The following is an 18974-nucleotide window of genomic DNA, read 5'->3' as shown; positions in this document are numbered from 1 at the left end:
TATTTAACCAACAGTCTTGAAATGTTAATAGACTGAATTTAGGTTTTTACAAGGAATCCATGTCAATATGCTCCAAGCTGAAGACAAAATGAAATAAGAAAACTAGACTTATGATCAAGTTATTGAAATATGAATGAGTCATTTGCAGAATATACGGATTTCCTTCCACAGTGTGGCAGCAAGCACTTTAGTGAAGTTAGATTTTTTTTTTCAACATCTGCAAGAACTGAAAAACAAGCTCAGATACTAACTGTGTACTAATTTCAGCAATAAATGAGACATACAAGGCAGGATTCATTAGAGTAGGAAGACTTTATCTGTACAGCTCAGTAAGAAAGCTTATCAAGTGATAGATCAGTAAAATTGGGATTCAAAGATTACTCACTGGAAAGTTTCAGTTAAGTAAGAGGTCTGGTTATCCTAAACTCACAAATAAAGCCTGCAAGTTATTAATCATTGTATAACACAGTTTTACAAACTGGATTCTCTACATATTTCCTTAAACTACAGCTCATGTTTTTTGTAGTCTTCAACTCTGTTCTTTGCTTCTTGTTCTTATTTTGATATAAACCCTATCACTGCATATGTATTTAAAAAAAAAAAACCTCCAAAGCCTCAGAACATCTTCTCATTTTCTTATACATTTAGAGTACACAGATTTCATGTTAGAGTCTTATAGTCCACTTTGCTTCTAATGAAATCCCTTTCTGCCGGCAAACACAGTAGGCAACACTGTTTGAGAGCCGACGCTATGACACAACAGGTTGGGCTCAGCGACTGGGTAAGCATTAACTCATCTCTCACAAGCATCCAGTGGGGTAGATACCCTTATTTACAAATGAAGCATGAAGGAGCCAGATGGTACAAAGATACTCCTCCCTAGATATTCTTCCCTAAATATTCTGGGGGACAGTTTAGTTTTGCTTTTCACATTTTCACATTTTTCTAACAAACGAGGAATGTGGTTTTGGTTAAGGGCTGAGATAGTGACCTAAACACCTACTGGCAGGATAGCCCACTTTGTCAGGGCAATGTACTACACAGTTATCTTTTCTCTGGTAATTCATGCCACTCCTGTCACATACCGAATCCCTATAAACCAACATCTGAATGTGGGCTTTGTACTTTGTTCATTGTAACTGTTCAAACCTACACCAGTATCACAGGATTTTACTTACCCTTGCTTTCTAGTAAGCTGATTATCTGCAGGGTGAGCCCCCCTCTTATTTTTCAAATCGATGTTAGGGATATTAAGTTTAGTCTAAGTTCCACCAAAACTCCATAGGACTTTGATTACAAGTGCAATGAACTTAATTTGTGAAGAACCAACATATTTATAATACTGAGTATCCCTGTTTATAAAAATGCTATTTTTCTCTTTATTTTGGATTTACTATCCATCAACAAGTTGTATAATTTTCTCTGGAGAGGTCTCACACATCTTGTTGAACTTATTTATTCTTCCAAATACCTTGGGTTTTACTTACAGTGTTTATCTTATAAAGTTAAATATTTCAGTCATACCAAAAAAAAAAAAATTGGAAACACCCTTGGGCCTCGCACCTAGCTCTGTCAATTCTTAACATTCTGTGGTACTTGTCAGCTGTAAGAAATAAGACACGATAGACGGATACAGCTCAAGCCCCTATAAATACGTTTCGATTTCCATTCCCCTCCTCCTTGATTCTCAGATCACCACCACCCTGATTTTCCCCCATCGTCACTTAAAGGTTTTGCTACATATTGTATTCGTAAAATAAATCTCTGCATTTTATAAATTTCTATATGAAACTTTAATACTGTTCATAGTCACATTGTTTTTTTCACTATAACTATCCATGCTGATAATACATGTAATCTTGGACTCTAGCTCATTCATTTCAGGTCATACAGCACTGCACTGTCTGACCATAAGAGCTCACTGTCCTTTCTCCTTCTGATTCCTATTCAGGTTGTTTCCAATTCTCCACTCTTACAAGCTGCCATGAATGGCCTGATGTTTACCTTCTTACAGGTGTTGTGAGACAGGTTCAAAGGAAGAAACTTTCAAACTTGATCAAAAAAGAAGAGCCACCGTAAGAAATACATTGTACACTGCAACCTAATTTTTTGGTCTCTCCCAGTTAAAACAGACATTTTACCGTATGTTATTCTCCGCTATTTCTCTAAATTTAGGGTCGTGAACCACTGGTGAACATGAAATCAATTTAGTTAATTCTGAAAAATATCTTTCAAAAAGCAAAAGCAAAAACATACAAAAAAATTATAAAACTCATAGAGAAAATTAGCCAGAACACAGTAGAAAGCAGAGTACACTTATTTTAAAATTTTTAATTGTTTTTGTCACATGTAAAATATTATTTTCTACCTGGGTCTATAAAGAACAGATAAAAGCCACTGCCTTAGGACATATGCCCAGGAACAGCAAGGCTGCATAGGAGGACATGCACATATCCTTTACCAAATCTGGTCAACCTGGTGATAGCAACAGTCATTCCCACCACGAAGTAGGAGCTTCTACTTTGCCCAACATTGACACTATTTGGTACCTCCACTGTCAAAGGAATGGGTGTGACACGGAGGGTTGCTGATGTTTTGCACTTCCCTCACTTAGGAGTTTGAGAATATTTTCATGTTTACTGATTTTTCAGGATTCCTCTCCTTTGACTCATCTGCTCATATTCACCATCTTTTCCTTAATTCACAAGGTTTATTTACATATTCTGGATGATAATCTTTTGTTAATCACACATGCCACATATCTTTACCCAGAAAGTGACTTTTGATGGTTTTTTATACTGAAGATTTCACTTTAATGTGCTCATATGTCATCAATATTTTAAATACTGTATTATGTATACATTGGGATCTTTTTAAAAATCCTTCCATCTGTTGTCATCTTTGAAAAGTCATAAAGTCTAAAGTTTTGCTTTTCATCTTTGTAACTTACTTTTATGTATGTTGTGAGGTAGGGATCTTCTCCTCCCCAACAAAGATAACCAAGTATACCAGCACCATATACTGAATCTTCCCTAGCAATTACAAAGCTACTTGCTTTTCCAGGCTCTCCTTTTTTCCTCCCATTAATCTATATCTGAGGTGAGTATGATCACACTGTAACTACTAAAGCAAAAGAATGTGTCCTGGCATCTGATGAGGTGGCTCCTCTTTCATATCCTGGAATTTCAACTGGAATGACACCAAATATATAAACAAGTGGAGGAAAACCAACACATTAATGATACAATCTTCCATTTATAAACACAGTATATCTGCTTATAATTTGAATTACAGGGGTGTTAAAATTTCCTCCATTAAGGTCCCACACATGTTTCTGTTTTATTTTTTCCTGGGTACTTGGTAGTTTGTGTTGCCATTTTAAATAGTGGCTTTTGAAAATTTTGTGTCTTGCTAGTATACACAAATACACAGTTTTTACATACTGTTTAAAAATCAACTTTATTGGGGCGCCTGGGTGGCTCAGTGGGTTAAAGCCTCTGCCTTCAGCTCAGGTCATGATCCCAGGGTCCTGGGATCGAGCCCCACATCGGGCTCTCTGCTCAGCGGGGAGCCTGCTTCCGCGCCCCCCCCATCTCTCTGCCTACTTGTGATCTCTGTCAAATAAATAAATAAATAAAAATCTTTTAAAAAATCAACTTTATTGAGGCACAGTTTACATACAATAAAACTCTGAGATGTTAAATGTATAGTTTGATGAGTTCTGAAGAAATGCATACATCCACATAACCATCATCCCAGAAAGCTTCCTTGTGTCCCTTTTCAATCTACCTTCCTCACCCCAGGCAGTTACTGATCTGATTTCTAGCAAAGTAATTTTACCTGTTCTAGAAACTCATATAATTGGAATCATGCCTTCTGTACACTTCTGGGTCTGTTTTTTTTAACCAACACTATTCAAATTAAGCAAGTTCTCTTATACTCCTAAGTTTTCTAAGAATGAGTACAGAATTTAGTCATATGCCGTTTTCCCCTTCAACCATGAAGATCATATGGCTTTTCTCCTTTGATGTGTTGATTTCATTTACGGGTTTTCTAATGTTTAATCATCTTTACATTCCTGAGACACACTCGTTTATTAGTCATGGTATTTTTTTAAGCAAATATTAACATTTTACATAAAATTTCTATTGCCACATTTATTATTGAGATGTGGTCTAGCCATCTCCCTTTGCATACTACACTTGTCCCACCCAGAGTATCAAGATTACAGTAGCCTAACAAAATAATTTTGTGTTATTTTCTGTAACATTTTGTATAAAACTGGAATTACTGATTCTTTTTTTAAAATTTTATTTATTTATTTGAAAGAGAGAGAGAGAGCACACACAAGCAGGCAGAGGGGCAGAGGAAGAGGGAGAAACAGCTTCCCAGCTGAGCAGGAAGGCCAAAGTGGAGCTTAATCCCAGAACCCTGGAATCTCACAACCTGAGCCAAAGGCAGATGCTTAATAACTTAGCCACCTAGGTGCCCCTCTTCGTATGTTTTATACAATTCGTCCATCTGGGGTTTTCACTTGGGGTTTGGGTTTTTGGCTTTGGGTTTTTATTTAATCTTATTTTGCTGCAGGTAGATGTCTAGCTTAAGTCTTTAAATTATCTTTAAATTATAAATCTTGTCAGTACCCCTGGGTGGCTTAGTCAGTTACACATCTACCTTCTGCTCAGGTCATGATTCCAGGGTCCTGAGATCGAGCTCCGCATCAGGCTCTTTGCTCATCACCTCTGCCTGCTGCTCCCCCTGCTTGTGCGCTCTCTCTCTCTTTCAGAAATAAAATCTTTTAAAAATAAATAAATAAGTAAATAAATAATCCTGTCAAGTTTCTTATTCTTAAGCCAATTTTGGTCATTTACTTTACAAGAAACTGTGCATGCTATCTGTTTTCAAATTTAAAGGCAAAAAGCTCTTCACAGTGTTCTCAGTTTTTTTAAAATCTCAATTTGTAGTCATATCCTTTTTGATTTCTAATACATTCGTGCCCTTTTGTCTTCCTCTATCAAACTTAGCAAACGTAGTCTTTTCAACTTAGCACCTTTCACTTAATTGATCTGATTACTTTTTTTCATTAACGTTTCTCAACTTTATTTCCCTCCTTGTGTAGTTAGCTCATTAATTTTTAGTTCTTTACTAACAAATATCTCCTCATGAGTGGGATTAGTGTCCTTATAAAAGAGACGCTAAATTCCCTTGCCTCCTTCCACCATATATGGCGACAGCAAAAAGACAGCTATCTATGAAGGAGGAAGCAGGTCCTCACCAGATACCAACTCTGCCCTGAACTTGGACTTCCCAGCCTCCAGAACTATGAGAAATAAATTTCTGTTTTCCATAAGAGCCCTGAGTCTATGGAATCCTGTTACAGCAGCCCAAAATGGATTAAGGCATAGATTACACCCAGTGTCTATTTTTTTATTCCTTTACCTTGAAACTCTGTCATCATACTTTTAGGTATGTCTACTAATAAAAAGCATTCAGTTGAGTTTTTTTGTTTTTTTAATGTTTCATTCTCTTCTAATCAGTAAGCTTTTCCTGAAATTATGTATTGGGTTCATGAAAATACTTCAGCTAATTTTCTATCATCTTACTTTGTATTTTCTAATTCCTAAGCATCTTCTTTGCTTCCCCCCCTTCTGCCTTCTGTTGGAATGATCAAATTTATTTCCACTCCCTCATCCTGATTTGAAGTTATACATTCTAATTCTTATTCTTTCAGAGGATTATCCTTAAAAATATTTTTAATGGAAAACTTTAATCAGTAGGTTGCAGGTGAAAACAGCAGCCTAGGGGCGCCTGGGTGGCTCAGGGGGTTAAGCCGCTGCCTTCGGCTCAGGTCATGATCTCAGGGTCCTGGGATCGAGTCCCACATCGGGCTCTCTGCTCAGTGGGGAGCCTGCTTCCCTCTCTCTCTCTCTCTCTCTGTCTGCCTCTCTGCCTACTTGTGATCTCTGTCAAATTAAAAAAAAAAAAGAAAATGTTAAAAAAAAGCAGCCTATTAAAAATCATAATAAAAGAATTAGAAAAAGAAAAAAGACAATCTCATCATAGAAAGAAGAGTGAAAAAAGAAAACAAGCAAAATTTTGATAACTGGAAAATGAATGGATGAGTAATCACTGTTGAACAGATCAGAGAACTATTAACTCTATGCGAGGTGTGGGGAAACATCCTGATTTTCACAGCAGAATTCTCAAAGGGTTAAGTAAAAGACAGCACCAGTCATTGAGGGCTGAGAGAAGAGGAGATGAAATAGGCAGGATTCAGTGAGAGATATCTGAGAAGCAATGACATCCTCAGACCTGCTCCCCCACTCTGTCACTGGGTACTTGTTCCTCTCCCTCTATGGAAGATTAGATGTTTATTCTCAGCAGAGAGTAAAACAGTCTCACTGGACTACGAGAATGCCTGGAGACCACTAGGAAAAAAGATGGGGAGTAAAGGAACAGGAGTACACTGTATGCTAAATGCAGACTCCTAACCCCTTCCTCCACTGGGTTCTGACTCCCAAAATACTAGCAGCCAGACCTTCACCCATTTAGTCAGATCAAGACTCTTTCAGGGTACCTGACCAAACCCAGGAAGGAAGACGTACAGATACTAATACTGAGAGTTTACCAACAAACAGCCCACACAGACCACTCTACAATGAAACTGAAAGGAGACAAGACTCACCCACCTGCTCAGTTTCCAAGCAGTTTTTTGAACCCCTACCCTTGTAATCAAGGATGACTCTCATTACCTAAGGGAAAAATAGCTAAAAACAGAAAAATACAACTCAAGAAATCTGAGACCATACAGAAAAAGAAAACATTGTAAAAATCATCAACACAGCTATAGAAAGACGAGGGAGCAATCCTGAAGCAAGAACAGCTTGCTTTACAAAAGACACATTCACAGAATAAAAGAAGAGTTCTTGGATAGCTTGATAGTTTTTGATTTTTGATAGCAGAAGTGGGGGGGGCATCAATAGAAGGGCTGGAAAGTAAGGTAGAGGAAATCTTCCAGTAGGATGGAAAAATAGCAGGAAAAAACAAACCAGTAGGAGGGAAAATAGCAGATAAAGTGAAGATACTGGAGGACCAAATCAGAAGGTCCAAGATCCAAACAGGACTTCAAAAAGACATCAGAGGTTGGGGTGGGTGGTGCGGCCAAAGAAATCTAGAAATAACCCCGAAACTAAAAGATGGGAGTTTCCAGATCTAAAGGGCCAATCAAGGATCAAGACCTCAGGACAAGAAAAGAAAACATACCCACATCCAGGCTGGTGAGGGTGAAACTTCAGAATGCCAAAGACAAAGGAAAAGCCTAAGTCTTCTGGGAGAAAGAGCACGTTACTTCGAGAAGAATCAGAAGAGCTTTGGTTTTCTTAAGAGTAATACTGTAAGCGAGGTCAACAGACCTCAATGCCTTCATAATTCTGAAGGAAAAAAAAATACTTCCAACCTAGAATTCTATTAACCAACCAGGGCAAAATAAAAGTAATTTCAGGCATATTAAATCTCCAGATATCTACCCATCACATTCCCTCCCCAAAAAGGTCTTGAAGGATATGTTCTATCAAAGGAGGGAGAGCCAAAAGAACAAGATATCCAACAAAGAAGAAAGTGAAGAACGCCATAAGAGGACCATGAAGGAGAATCCCAGGATGACAGCTGTGTCCTAGGTGTAGAGGCAATCACTGCAAATTAGAGTAGGTTCAAAAACATAGAGCCAAGTATAATGTCTGGCTTCTCTCCAAAGTGCATAAACATCATAGAAGTCAATGGAAGCATGTGTTTCATTGATGAGACCCATGAGTGATCATGGTGAACAGGTAAGAGTAAATGAGACCGTGAAAAACTAACTGCCTGATATGTCTCTTTTAACTATCATCTTAGCGAGAGACTTCTGCTTCCACAGACTATAATGCAAAAGGAAAAAACACCTGCCTGAGAAGAGAAATCCTCATATATTCCTACATGTTTGTATCCACACGGAATTTCTTTAGGCCAGTGCTGCCCAACAGAAATAGGATGCCATCCACATACACAACTGTAAATCTTCTACGAGCCACATTAAAAAACTAAAGTAAAAGTATTAATCAGTTAAATAATTTAATTTATGCCAGTATATCCAAAATATTCTTTAAATGTGCAATCAGCATTAAAAATTAAAATACATTCTATTTTTTGTACTGTTATAAATCGCCTGTGTATTTTATACTCACAGGCCATCTCAGCTCTGACTAGCTACATTTCAAGTATTCAATGGCCACATGTGGCTACTGGCCACATTAGACTGAACAGCTCTAGAAAGATACACAGGAAAGAGGCTCACTAATGGTGGTTCCATTTCTGGAAAGTGGAATGGGGAAGCAGGAGGTAGATCTAAGGGAGACTTACTTTTCATTATTTACTGTTTTGTTCCTTTTGAATTTTGCACCATGTGCATGCATTACCTCCTTAAAAAAAAAGTACATTCCCTAAAACAAACATACATTTATTAATAAATGTACAAACAAAACATAAATAAATATGTTTATTAACCTACTTCTAGAAATCTACCTCAAGCATGTATAGAATGATGAATAAACAAAGTTACTTGTTGCAACACTGTTTTTAATACCACAAAACTGGAAATAACCTAAATGTCCATCAATGGACAACCGGTCAAATATATTACAGGCACCCACACAGAGAATAAACCAGTTAAAATAATAAGTAAAAAGGTACTTATTATGTACCTTTATGTGGACTAATCTACAAGATGCACTGTTACGTAAAATATGCGACCATTTGTACTAAAAGGTACTATATGCACAAAGTTGCTCACATATCCACAGAGCTTCTCGAGCATTACACAAAAACCTAGTAATGCTACTAGCCTTTGGATAGGCAACTGGGTGGGGCAAGGGACAGGCTGGCAAAGAATTTTCACCATATATCCTTTTGTACCTTTTGAATTTTGACAATTGTGTATTACCTATTTTAAAAGGCCATCACTCTACATGTAACCAGTATCTGCTTTTTATCCGATCATGCTTGGCCTTCATGGGATATTTAGGTCCATCTACAAAGACTAGTGTTTTTCTAGTTCCTTCATGGAGAGGTTTGATTGAATCTTGTTTTTCCCAGAGGCCACAGATGTTTCAATATTGGAATAGTTCCTACACACACACACTCTTCTCTCTTAACATATAGTTCCCTGAGTCCTAGCATTATAACTCCAACCCTGGCTACTAGATTCTTATCTAGTAAATTCCCCCAAAGCCAGTTTTTCCTTAACAGACTGATTTCCAGGTTTCTGGTACATGGGAGCATTTCTCTCTCTCTCCTCCTTTCCTTTCCTCTCCCCCTCCCTCTCTAGATCAACTATATACGTAAGAGAAATAAAGTCCTTCATTTTATCCAATATTTGTAGTAGGTGGAATGGGCGTAATCTGGGTCTGTTTCAGCAGGTCTGTGAGATTTTAGGAAACCTAGGTAAAGAGTATAGTCAATAATGGTAAATACTGAAAACAGTATAACTGAAAAACAGTGCTAAACTTGGCTATTCAGAATTCACTGGTGACTTCTGAAAGGGAGGTAGGAAATGGAATATGAAGAGTGGCAAAAAAACATTTCACGAGATTCAAGTGTAGAACAAAGGAAGTGATTAAATATAGAAAGCAAATGTAGGTTTCAAATGTCTTCAAATTGAAAATACAAAATATTCCCCGAATACCTGTATGAATTTTTATTTCAAATGAAAATCAAGTTAGATATTTCAACATAAAACACTTGAAATGTGATGGTACTATCTCAAAGATCACCTAAAGATCCTTCTAGTAGTAGTATAAAATCACTTTAAGATTTTTGGCAGTCTATGTTCAAACGAATACCACAAGGGTAGAGAAAAAAGCAAATACTAATGATGTGGATTTTTACAATGGTTTTAGTCAAAGAAATGAGGATCACAGAAAGCATTAAAAAAAAATAAAGACACTAAAAAACTAACTGAAAAACGGATTTCTCAATTCTCACTGTTAGATGCTTTTTTCCAAAGTTGCAAGCTAGTAAGGAAGGACACTGCCATTGGAAACCTAAGGTGGCCCCACAGGATGGAGAACGATGGGTGCCTTTAAAGCAAAGAGAAAACATTCACATATTCAGTTTAATGGACTTTCAAAACCCAGTGTGACAGCTTGAATTTAACCCTGAAAGCGGATCGTCAGTTCAAAGTCCACATTACATAGGGACTGCTGTGTAAAGAGACTACCTGTTCTTGGTGTTCTATTCCTTTCACCTTGAACGAGTTGTATGGAATCTGTACGTCTATAATCAGTTTATAAACATAAAATTACATGCTGATTTATCATTCCCAGATTTTTAAAAAAGGGGGGGGCATCCAATTATTAGGAGACCACACAAGTCCCAGACTTAACTCAGTGAGAATATTCAGTACTCAAATTGCCCTTCAAACTCCCAAAGTCTGTCTTGACCTTCTGCTGAAGCAGCCACTCACAGCCACATCAAGTGGGTACAGTCCTCAGGCTGTGAAAGTTCAGTCAAAGCCAAGTCTGGGGCAGGGCTGTTCCACAGAACTTTCTATTAAATTAAGCTTAACATTTATTTCCTCAGTTACTGTAGTCCCAATTCAAGTGCTAAATGGCCACATGTGGCTAATGTCTACCCTGTTAGTTTGGGTCTGCAGCCAAGGTTTTTCTTCACAATCTATTATTCTTCAGTGGAGCTCCAAAGGCTTCCCCAGGAAGAAGAAAATCAAGCAGGCACGGCTTCAGCAAGTGCCCATTCCCCTTACCTTGAGATTCTGCAGAATGTTTTATTTTTTGTTGTTGTTGTTTAGATTTTTTTGCAAAAGCCTTCTGGTTGTTGTGTGCATAGGTGTTTGTGTGCTTTCAGTCTGAAAACTACAGGGTTAGCAGAAATCACCAGCGTACAAACCTCAGGCCAAAGCTGGACCCTCCTGATACTTAAAACATTTTATAAATAAAAGTTTAATTGGCCAGTTTACATGAACTACACCCTAACCACCTGTCTAGGAAGTAAAAGGTTGGTCTAAACACAGAAAATTTGCATTCACTGCCACAGATAGAACAGCTGTACTCAACAAGAAAGTTTCCATAGTTCATTCAAATCAAGGGAGAAAGCTCATGGGCCCAGCTCCCATTGTAGCGTTTATCAGGAGTTTATTCTGTGAACTTTGCAAATCAGATTCACTGCCCCACATTTTGTTATGAAGGATGGGATTAAGATAGAACATTTCCCTCATATTTACAAAAGCTTAGCCATTATCTCTTTATAGAATTGTTGGAAGAGCTGAAGCAGCATATGAAAATGTACTTTACCTTAAACATGGGCAAATTACAAGATCACAGATTTCCCATGTTACTTCCTCAGATCCAGTCTTCTCTGAATTAAAAGACTCAAGAAAATGAACTTGATGGACTTCCAGTGGCTCCCCCCACCATGATTATTCTTCCTTACTAACTGAATACATTAAGCCTGAAACTATGCCCTCCCCCTAAAAAGTTAGGAGTAGGACACCAGATTAAAGGAACTGTAGGTCTTCAGCTGCAAACTGGACCTGTGGACTGAACAGATAACAACTAAGGTCTACACTCACTTTCCATTGCTTTCGTCTTGAGGCCAATGTAATTACAAATTTTGAAACAGTACAGAACTACCCAGGAGAATTAGTGACCTTTCATAATAAACTCACAAATTTTAATGGGATTAAAATCACTGACTTTATTAGGATTTCTGTTTTCTTGTGAGCACCAACTAAAGACAGATCTAAATTACCAGGCACCGGTTCCACCGCTGGCTCAGATGCATTAAAAGGAACCCGTCCACTCTAGAATGTAAGACAACTATGTAAATCAGAGAATTACCCTAATGTTTCTGGGTGTGTGGCCAAATCAGAGGCAGTGTCTAAATTCAACTAGCTTGGCAAAATTATATTCTTCTCACATGAAATTACTGAAATTGAAGCTGAGAGCTATCCTTGATATGTCTATCTAGAATCAGCACCAAAATATGTCCTAAGTGAATATATTACAATTTTAACAATCTGGAATAATGATCAAAATTGATCGGAAACAAGCAATAAGCCTCAAACTGCATTTTTAAATGAGACTGAATTACTTTTGTACTCCTCGTGAAAAAAAAAAAAAAAACTTTAAAAAAAGCAAAGGCTATGTATAGGTCACCAATGAGTATTTAATAGAGTAGATGATTTAGAAAGTAACTCAGAGGTAGGAGGAAGAATAATCCAAAAAAAATTATTAAGGCTAATACTGAATCAAAGTCACACAAGAGGCTTCAAGAAGCCCTCAGCAGACAGACTAGCCAACCGTCCACACGTGTTCCGTCCTTGAAATCTCTAGCACACTCTGTCTTAAAGCTGGAGTAAAACATTTTACGTGACACCCCTGTAGACTGACAAAGAATGACTTACTCTGAAGAAAAGCAGGGAGGTGGGGGGGGCATAGAGTTCTACACCTTTAGATCCCCTCTCTTTACTACTGGCCTAAAAGGAAGGCCTTCTTAGTCTGGAATCATGGTGCTGCTCTAAACGGCAAAACAAATGAAAACCATGTTGGTCATAGTAGGTATTGTGGATCTTTGACGAAATAAGTCATTTGATAGTGCGTAACGTTCTACCCCTTTAGGAACATTTGCTAATCATCCTGAATGACAATCTAAAGTATATTATGTAGATTACTGCACTCTTAAAAAGATTTTCCCAAACATGGTTTAAGCTAATTCATGAACATTCATTACTCCGCTTTCAGGTCTGGTCCTGCACTGAATGGTCCCAGACATGCTAGTTAGGCTCTGAATATTTGTTTTGTGTCTTGTAGATTATCTCTATTATCCTCACCAGGCTGTTATCTGTTTTTTCTTACAACAGTAGGCTAACAGTTCCCCATCCTCCTACCCCAGCCCCCACTACACTCCCCTTAACCTCCCACATTACCCACAATCTACTTCTTTTTCATCTACTGTGGGCTTAGAAGCTAGATAACTTCGTTAGAAACATGTGAAATATATACCAACACGTTCTACTGATGGGTCTCAACGGGTCTCCTGTGACTAGAACTTCAGGTGTGGACTTAGGACCATTGACAGCTATCGCAGTCCTTTTTGCTTCATGTCTGGTTCTCAAATGCATTTTATAATACGTCAAGAATAAGAGTGTAGGCAAATCATCTGGATTAGAAAGAAAACGACTGAAAGCTACAAAAAGAAGAGAGCAAGAGATCATCTGGGAGGACCCTAGGTCTGAGGAAATGTTCAAGGTATTTCAATCACAATCATTTAATCCTTATAATAATGGAAGAGGCAGTTGTCATTACCTCTGTTTTCAGTCAGAAAACCAAGGCTCATGAGTTAAGCAATTTGTCCAACACTGTAACTAAGAAACCAACCACCAGCCTAGGTTGTTCCAACTCCACAACACAAGGCGATTCCACTATATGAGATTGTAGCCCAATCCTTTTCCTCAATGTAGCTCAGTGTCTTTGCACTTTATTTCCAATTCTTTCAATGGAACCTGTCTGATGCAGATTTGCTTTCTTTCTCCAGCCACTTTCTAGAAGTAAAAGGCAAAGGATAATCAAACTGAGGCAAGTTCAGCTTAGAGCTCTACATGTGTTCATCGGTTCAGCAACAAGTATGTTTCTGTAACACTGGCCATATCCTCAGTTTGTACAGATTGTGCAAAGATGGTGACAAGTTCCCCTCACCACTCTCCCCTCCCCCAAAATACAGACTGTTCCAGTGACACTATGAGTTAACACTTGACATCTTCCCTGGTGATGTCCTCTACATTTGACAGAAAGCAATGTAAGCATACTTTAGGAACTGGCTCAGTAATACATCACAAGCTCCCTCAATTTGTACAATAACATGATTTGTCTTACTCGAAAGACTGGAGTACAGGCAGGAGATAGGAGTTTCCACTTCTCTACTTCCATTAAGGAACAGGGGCATACTTGTTTCTTGTTAGATCCTTTATTGCTGAGTCCAGGGCCTGACACAGCAAAGACTATTTTATTTGTTGAGGAAATGAATAAATGCTACTTGTTCAATAAATACAAGTTATTTTGTTGAATAAATGTATAACCTCTCCTGAATTGCTTTTGAAATCTTTGGATTTCTCATTTCTGACATACCCTTGCAATATTTGATGGAAAACAGCTTTCATCTCACAAAAATTAAAAGCTTAAAAACCATTCTTCTCCTCCCATCAGAAGACAAAGTATCTAAGACATGCCCCTCTCCATCCTCTAAAAATGACTCTTGTCCCAAGAACATGAATAAGCCCCCATCTGCCAGAATGCACTAAATACAGCTTTTATATGCATTACAAAAACACCTGTGTAAAAAGCTGCTACAAAACAAGGCCTTTGGAGTCCTAAAGCACAAAGCCAACAGAATAAAAACCAAATAAGAATAAAGAAAGCTTTCATTTATAAAAGCCAAAACAGAAAATATTTGCTAAATGTAAAAATGTAATGGGTCTTTGATCAGCAATGATGCAGCTCAACTGTTTTTTCACTAACGTATCTCCCCTAAACGTGAAGTAACAAGATCACAGCAACAGAATTCTAATACTTACAATGTGAAAATAAGAAGAGGACCTTTTGCCATCCTGAAGTAGAAACCACCTTTGCTCCTATTAAAAAGAGTGACTGCTGAAATACACAAAACCATCCCCAAATTCCTACTTAGTTAAAACACATACCAGGCCTGACAAGCCACAAACAACAGGAAATTACCCTGCATGGTTTCTTACAAGACTATTATTACATGAACCTTACAGACTGTGTAGAGATTTGATCACTTAGGACTAGGCACAGGTAAGTTTCAACCATGAAAAACCAAACTTTTGCTCAACACCTACAATGTGATATCACTTTAGAAGGTATAACTACGAAGTACAAAACTGAAGCTCTAAGAGCCATTTCTTCCTCAACAAGCCCAGAAATGGATGTTTCAAATCACATTAATAAAAATTTGCCAATAAACTACTTTAAACTCAATTTTAACATTTAAGAATACTAAGTGTGCACTTGGACTCAAAATATCCTTATTTACTACCACAACTAATTTTATGGCAAAAATCAAGGAACTTCAAAAATAAAATCAGTGTTACTTTCTGAGTTTAATATAAATGTTTGCTAAATGACCTTCTGATTGAGAAAAATTCCACAATATCCTGTGCTGTTTTTTTTTTAAGGCAGATGAAAAAATTCTCAAACTAGAATACATTTATGAACTCTATTTTACATTATTTCACCCATCTGTGTTATATTTGCTTCACTTATCTCCTTATTTACATTAAAACTCCTCAAACTTCATTTAACTATTTAACTTAAACTTCTAAGAAAGACTTTTTAAAGGGGGTCAAACTAGAATAATAGCAAATGCACTTTCAGAGTAAGAGCAAATTTATTATCTTATTCGGCTCAAGGAAAAACATCCTTACATCACAAGTACAGTACGATTCAATTCATTTAAAATCAGAAGAAAACAAAAAGAAACTGAGATTACAGAATTATTAAGAATTCTGAAATTAATTAAAATTTCTGGGAGCACTTCTGAAAGATGGAATTACTCCAGGTGGCTTTGCCTGACCATTTATTTATTTATTAACAGTTACTTTACGTGTGTACTTTAGAGTCTAAAAACAAAATTTAGGACACTCCAAACTGTAACAAACAAGACACGATTCTGATGGGAAATGCTGCGTTCAAACCCGTCTTACCTGGAGATGCTTTTTTAAATAAAGGTTTCATTGACAACAAACCGGTAGTACTTAGCTTTTAAGGGGTCAAGAGGAAGGAACAACAAAACCAACCTAGGTATTGTTTTTCTTTTGTTTAGGATCAAAAGGAAACCATAACCACAGAAAGGTTAAGTAAGTAAAAGGCCAAAGTACCCAACCCCAAGGACGGCATCCCCGAAGAGAGAACAAAACAACTAAAGCTGCAAATGTGTAAACCAAGTCTGGAATACGTGAAATCAATTAGCGTGCTTTCTAAAGGCGTGTGACAAAAACTAATAGGCTCCACTCCCAGAGCAACTTTCACAAGTGAGTGCAGAAGGCTCTCCACAGAGTTTATCAGCCGTGTGCGTGCCTGCGTGAGAGTACACACGAGCAATTCAGACCTCGGGACCAGAACGGTTAACAAAGGTTACAGGACAAAAAAAAAAAAAAAAGTGGAAGCTAAGTATCGCACGCTCCTAACACTGCTTGCCAACAACTCCCGAAACAAGAGCTCGGTCCCTCCGGCTTCGAAAATCAGAACCACAAACTACTCAGCGTGTTCGCCCGGGAGAGGACCGGCCACGGCCGGCCACCGCTCCGGGCTGGGCAGCTCCGGCAGCTCGGACGCCGACCCCATCCCCTCCCGCCCGCACGCCCGCCAGGCCCCCGAGTCCCGACCCCGCCACACCCCGGCCCCCGGCCCCCGTGGCCATGTGACGCGGCGAGCCTCGCCGACCCGAGCCCGACGCAAACACACCCCTAGCCCCGAGGGCCCGCCGGGCGCCGCCGCTTTACCTGCACCGAGGCTCCGGGTCCCGCCCCGTCAGAGCCGGGGGTCCGGGACCTTTTGTTCCTTCCTCTTCCGAATGGGATGAGGGGCTGGGAGGGGAGAGGGGAAGGGGCGATTGGAGGCGGAACTGAAAACACTCTCGCGGCCGCCCGCCCCGCCCCGCCCCCCCAGCCACTGCCCGGCCCGCGGCCCGGCGCGCGGGGAGGGGGCGCGGGCTCGGCCACCGCCCGCGGGAGGGAGGGGGTGGGGACGCGCGTCCCGCGGCCGCCGCCGCCGCCCCTCCTCCTCCCCTCAGGCGCGCGCCCGCCCGCATCCCACCCCCCTCCCCCTGGCCGCCCGGACGGCCGAGCCCTCCCCCGCCGCGCCCGCCTGCCCACCTCCGCTTCCGCCCTGCGCCCTCCGCCGCCGGCCGCAGCGGCGCGGCGCACCCACCTCCGGGCGGCTCGCTCGGCGCTCGCTGGCTGCTGGCTGGGAGCTGCTCCGCCGCCGCCGCGGCCGCGCAGTAGACCCGCCTCCCACCCCGGGCCGCGAGCCCCGCCGATTCGCCGGCGCAGCCCCGGGGCTGGCACCCTGCCGCCCGCTGATTGGCGCCCCCGGCCGCCCGTTACGGCGCGAGGCACGCCGGCCGAGCGCAGCGCTCGGCGCGCACGGAAGACGGGGCGAGCGGAGGAGGGAAGGAAGGAGGCCGAGCGCCCGGGAAGGGCCGGGGCGCGAGCGGTGCTTGGAGAGTCGCGGGCCAACACCTCCCCACCTCCTTTCCCTTTGGCTGCCCCGCCCTCCCGGCCGGACCGGCGGCGCGCGCAGCCAATGAGCGCGCGCGGTGCTCGGGGTGTGAGCCGCGCGTCGGGGGCCTCGAATCGGAAGGGAGACGTCGCTCGCTGATTGGTCCCGCCTCCCCCGTAGAGCGTGAGGCGAGGCGCGGCCGGGTGGCCGGGCGGCCGAGGACGAGGCGGGGTGGGACGCCCACGGTTTCGGTTGACTACGTCTCGGGCGCGCTCCCACAAGAGATTCTGAGAAGGGAAGGGATGGTGGCAGGCGAGGGGAAGGCACGTTACCTGCCGCGCTGCCGACCACCCGTCTCTCATCGGCTCGGCCCGGGGCCCCCTACCCGGTCTCCTGCCAGCGCCATTGGGTGGGGCCTGTAGGGGCCGCCGCCTAGTCCACCTAACGTATTCGAGCTGGGAGTGGACATGTGCTCGTCCCTGGGTGGGGGGTGGGGGGCAAGGGGCGCCTCGACGACGGGACGAGCAGGGGCAGAAGAGGAGACCGCAGAATCCCGAGGACCCAACCCACTCTGGGCCCGCCCAGAGGCGAATGGGTGGGCGGGGCCCTCGTGGTGGTAAACGGGGCGGGGTCCGAGATGTAAATAAGCCCAAGCGGGAATCTTTCATGGATATTTTTAGGAGCAGGGTAGGGCGTACCAGGTATTTTTGAAGAACCAGAATCTTGGTTTTGTTTTCTTTTAAAAATGGTGATAATAATGCATTCTCTGAAAGGTCCTTGCGAAGTCTAAAAAATAAGCGCCTCGCCTGGTCTTCCCCTCCTCGAAGTTTCTCCGGGGTTCAGTCGATATTCGTAGGCTCCAATCTCTCACGTCTGCGATACAGGGCCCTAAGCTGCTGGCTGCCCAAAGCTGGTGGATGGGTAGACACACTCCGGTATCTTGTGGCTTTTACCCTACGGACACCCAAGCCTCTGCCAGAAACACTGACCCAGCCAATCCCATCAAGTATTTATTAAGCATATACTATGTTCGGCAGCCAGCACTGTACAACTACAGTTGAAAAGAAACCGAGGTCTTAACACAGGTAGTTGGTGTCAGAGACCAGACCAGAACACAGTTTTCTTGGCTCCGTGGCCAGCACTTGTCCTCATCAATCCTTCGTGGTTTCATTTGGGAACTCAAAATAAACGAGGAAGGTGGCCCCAGCAGTACAAATCTGTTTACTAACGGGTAATATGGGATGATCATTTCAAACAGCAGTTCTTGAAGCATACTCTTTCTTTTCAGAAAAGAAGGCTTCCCTGAAGAGAGAACCTTCAGATGGACCGAGAGAGATATTTGGCCAATCTCAGTGTCTCACAGCTTTTCCAAACTTACTTTCAGAATCTTCATTTCTCTGTCCTTAAATAATGGAAGCCCTGGGGTTAGGCAGATTGTAGTTTCGAATGCTACTCTGTTCCAAATCTGTGAGCTTTGACAGGTGGAACTTACCTGCAATGAGAGCTGTTTAAGTATAGTTCTATGGTGATTAAATAAAACAATGAAAATAAATAGCATTAGGGCTTTGAAATTAAAAGAAAGTTAATAATCGTTATCTTTTCTTCCCTTTTGTTGTTTTCGTGGGTTTGTGCTAAGATGAACCTACTCAGCAGAAATCCTCCCTTCCGAAGTTTACCTCTGCGGTAGTTTCT

At 41.2% G+C, this 18974-nt stretch overlaps 1 protein-coding gene across 4 annotated transcripts in view; it reads right to left on the bottom strand.

Annotated features, from left to right (window-relative positions):
• The window catches only part of SMAD2 (SMAD family member 2), a 77010-nt gene extending 59678 nt beyond the window's left edge, over positions 1 to 17332 (bottom strand). The window contains exons 1-2 of one of the 4 annotated variants that reach the window (XM_080821254.1): positions 16992 to 17321; positions 16565 to 16648 (exon numbers count right to left, since the gene is read on the bottom strand). The gene's annotated coding sequence lies outside the window, so the exon portion shown is untranslated. Of the gene's footprint in view, positions 1 to 16564; positions 16675 to 16936 lie in introns of those variants that run through there. The other 3 variants (XM_080821256.1, XM_080821255.1, XM_080821257.1) reach the window with 3 other exon arrangements.
• Positions 17333 to 18974: the final 1642 nt, after the last annotated feature.

Source organism: Martes martes (genome assembly GCF_963455335.1).
Source record: "Martes martes genome assembly, chromosome: 13".
In the NCBI taxonomy this organism is placed as follows: Eukaryota; Metazoa; Chordata; class Mammalia; order Carnivora; family Mustelidae; genus Martes; species Martes martes.
Note: the sequence above shows the minus strand (reverse complement) of the source record. Positions and strands in the feature narration are given on the sequence as shown.